Source organism: Echinops telfairi, unplaced genomic scaffold, assembly GCF_000313985.2.
Source record: "Echinops telfairi isolate 266 unplaced genomic scaffold, ASM31398v2 ScPeMD7_9;HRSCAF=40, whole genome shotgun sequence".
Classification (NCBI taxonomy): domain Eukaryota; kingdom Metazoa; phylum Chordata; class Mammalia; order Afrosoricida; family Tenrecidae; genus Echinops; species Echinops telfairi.
Genome location: NW_022103906.1, coordinates 1816219 through 1820327, shown reverse-complemented (window position 1 = coordinate 1820327; position 4109 = coordinate 1816219). Strand labels below are relative to the sequence as shown.

At 40.5% G+C, this 4109-nt stretch overlaps 1 pseudogene; it reads left to right on the top strand.

Moving 5' to 3' along the window:
- The first annotated feature begins 3323 nt into the window (after positions 1-3323).
- Positions 3324-3869, top strand: LOC101648578 (annotated as a pseudogene).
- The last annotated feature ends 240 nt before the right edge of the window (positions 3870-4109 follow it).

The following is a 4109-nucleotide window of genomic DNA, read 5'->3' as shown; positions in this document are numbered from 1 at the left end:
GCTACTCTCATTATTGGTCCTGAGGGTTTTATCTGTCCTGGATTCCCTGGGTTTCAAGCTCTTATTTGTACTAGTGTACATGCTATGGTCGTCCTGGATTTGTAAAGTATACTTGGGGTCATGATAGTGAGGGGGAGGAAACATTAAAGTACTAGAGGAAAGTTGTATGATTCATTGGTGCTATATTGTACCCTGACTTGCTCATCTCCTCCTTGTGCCCATTCCGTAAGTGGATGTCCAATTGTCTACAGATAGGCTTTGAGTCTCCACTCTACACTCTCCCTTATTCACATTGATATGATTTTTTTGGTCTGGGTCTTAGCTGCCTGATTCCTGATTCTACTGACACCTCATGATCACACAGGCTGGTGTGCTTCTTCCATGTGGGCTTTGTTGCTTCTCAGCTGGGCAGCTGCTTATTTATCTTCAAACCTTTAAGAGATCCACTAATATCTTGTAAAGCCTTAAGCATCAGTAGCTCATATTCTCTATCTGGCAAGTCAAGGACTTTTTCTTCCGTGTATTCCATTGGCTTTGGGTAGTCTTCAGTTGTTGATTTTTGTTTCTCTTCGTTTTTTTTTGTGGAAGTTGCTGATGACTGTTGTTTGAGTAGCATAGTGCTTGAGTTGTAGGCGATGCTTCTGTGGTGTGTAGGGTGGGGGAATATTTGGATTTTTAGGTAAAAGGAGGTGTGTAGGGTGGGGGAATATTTGGCTTTTTAGGTAAAAGGAGAATCAGATCGATGCTGGAAATTGTATTGTGTGTAGATGATGAAGGAGCAATTGTTGGTTGGGTATGAGAAATAGGATATAGGTGCTCAGGAGTAGGTTTTAAGTGTGGTTAATTGTAGGAAGACTTCCTGTTAACTGGAGTAAGTATTGATGAATTGGAGAAGGGGGTTATAATAAGAGATGTGTTGGTATGTGGTAAGTTATAAGAGAGTGTGGGTTACTAGGGTGAAGGAAGCATGGTCTTGAGATAAATGTGGTTGTGGTAGGTGAGGGGCATATGAAATCTATCAAAGTCACCTATGAACCGTATATATTATACAGGGAGAGTGCAGCTCTCCTGCTATTATGTTTATAACACAGGCCTTTGTATTGTGTGTTTCTGCACAACTTCATACTATCCACTGCTTGCATGTGGTCCCAGGCTATTGGAGTGGTGGTCCAAGGAGGGGGGAGTGGAGGGACTTCCAATTAGGAGGTGACCTTGCTAAGGACCTTAGTCCCTTTGTCTGCCAGACACTTAGATAGGGGAGTGGGGAACTTCTAAGAGACATGGGAATGCTGGGTTCTGGTACCTCTGGCAGTAAAGAAGTTTTGTGTTTTCCTTCCTCAAAAGAAAATAGGAAAACAATCTCAAATACTCATAAAAAACAAAAACAAAAAAGTACTCTTATAGCACCTAGTGGGTTTGATTTGTGTTCCTGTCTTACAGAGGCAGTATCCCTTTCAAGTTAGCTGGAAGTTTTTATCTAGTGGCCATTAGAACTACACTTTTACAAGAAGGGGAGGGGAGGTGATCCAGTAAGAGGGTGTAACTTTGGAAGCTCTGTTCAGAGGGCCATGGTGAGCTCCAGCATCCAGGGCTCCCAGTGGTCTGCAGGTATGTATGGCTTTGAACTCCGCCAGGGAGATGGTCTGGGTTGGAATATTTCCCCATGCTTGCAACAGAAGAATTAGGGGAGAAGGGAGAAGGGTGACAATTGCCACCCCACTGACCTTTTTAGAAGGGCTACCACAGTGACTACACTGCATTTTCTGTGGGTGAAAATTAGAGAAGGAAATCTAAACTATTCCTGGAGTACTGAGAGTCTAAGTCCCACATAAATTCCCAGAATTGGCCTCTTAACCTGTCAATCTCTGAGCCACTGCAAGGGAAGTTCAAAGCTGGGGATTCTATTTCAACACCATCTTCCTGGAACTCCAACACCCACTTTGATCTATTTTTCCTCTTCCGTATTTTAACTTACTGTCTGCGTTCATGATGTCTGATGCTTTTTATGTCCTTCCACAGCTCCTCAGGTCTTCTGTCATCAGTGTTCAATGCAACAAATCTGTTGCTGAGATGTTTTTGAAATTCAGGGGGCAGACTCAAACTCTCATGAACTGTTTGAATTTTTTCAGCTTTATCCTGACCTTATGTACGAACAACTGATGGTTTGTTCCACACTCAGGCCCTGTCCTGGTTTTAGCTGGTGATATTGAGCTTCTGCAGCATCTCTTCCCACAGATGAAATAATTTGATTTCTGCGAATTCCATCTGGAGAAGGCCATGTGCATAGCTGCCTTTTGTGTGGTTGAAAAAAATGTATTTGATATGAACAATTCATTGAATTCACAAAACTCTATCATGCATTTTCCAGCTTCATTTCTATCAATTACTATTCCTTCCTCTTTGTTTCCAAGTTTTGCATTCCAATTGCAAATAATTATCAATGCATCTTGATCATATGTTTGATCAATTTCTGACTGAAGAAGTTGGTAGAATTCTTCAATTTCTAAGCTTTTGTGGTTGGTACATAATTTTGAATAATAGTTGTATCGATTGTATTTCCATAAAGGTGGCTAGATAGTATCCTATCTTGGACAGCATCGTATTTCATGATTGATCTTTCAATAACCTTTTTGACAATGAGTTCCATGCCATTCCTCTTGATTGTTATTCCTGGCATGATAAATTATATGATTTTCTGATTAAAAATGGTCACTTTCAACTCACTATGTTGAAATGCTCATTTGAAGCCACTAATGCCCAGAATATCAATTTTTATGCATTCCACTTCACTTTGACAACTTCCAGTTTTCTTTGATTCATATTTGCACATTCCAAATTCTGATCATTATCAGATTTTTCCAGCTGTTTCTCCTTTCCTTGTGCCATATACTCACAAGTGCATGAAGATCCCAAAGGCTCCACTCCCACAGACTTTACCAGACTCACATCACCAAGAAATCACTCCAAGAAATCAACTCCTCTTCAGTGATATGTTGAGTGCTCTTTAATTCTCTGGAACTAACTCGGACAATGTTCTGCTTCCTTTTATTAGAACCTCAGTATCTGACAATGCTCTCAGCAGCCCCTCTGCCAATATCTCTTATATTAAAAAAAAATAGCATTTAGAGATAAACTGTCACCAAAGAAATTACTATGCTTACTTATATAATAAAATTATAATTCAAAGTATTCTCTTATTTACTATTTATTTATTTTTACAATAAGTAAACTTAGAATTAAAATGCTTGAAAATATCTATATAGAATCTCAGCTGGTCTGCTAAAGACCCCCTGAGTGCCAGCCCTAGTCCCCCGCTGGGCCCCATTTCCGCTCCGACAAGATGAAAGAGACGATCATGAATCAAGAGAAACTCGCCAAACTGCAGGCACAAGTGCGCATTGGTGGGAAAGGAACTGCCAGCAGAAAGAAGAAGGTGGTTCACAGAACAGCCACAGAAGATGACAAAAAACTGCAGTTCTCCTTAAAGAAGCTAGGGGTAAACAATATCTCTGGTATTGAAGAGGTGAATATGTTTACAAACCAGGGAACAGTGATCCACTTTAACAATCCTGAAGTCCAAGCATCACTGGCTGCAAACACCTTCACCATCACCGGCCATGCTGAGACAAAGCAGCTGACAGAGATGCTCCCCAGCATCTTGAACCAGCTGGGCACAAGACAGCCTGACTAGCCTAAGGAGACTGGCTGAAGCACTGCCAAAACAATCTGTGGATGGAAAGGCCCCACTTGCTACAGGAGAAGATGATGATGATGAGGTTCCAGATCTTGTGGAGAACTTTGATGAAGCATCCAAGAATGAGGCTAACTGATTTGAGTCAGCTTCTGGGGAAGATGAAACTTGAGGAAGTGACTTGGAGGTGCTATTTTATATGTTGACTGCTTTTAAAATTTGTTTTGTGTATGGATCTGATAAAATAAAGATCTCTAATATTTTTAAGCCCAAGCCTTTTGGACTTTGCAGCTCTTTTACGTTTTTGCTTATACATGATTCATTCTTTGCAGCCAGATACACTGAAGAAACCTGGGAATAAAATTTGAAACAGGTTAATAAAAGTCATTGCCTAGTTAAAAAAAAAAGAAAAAAAAGA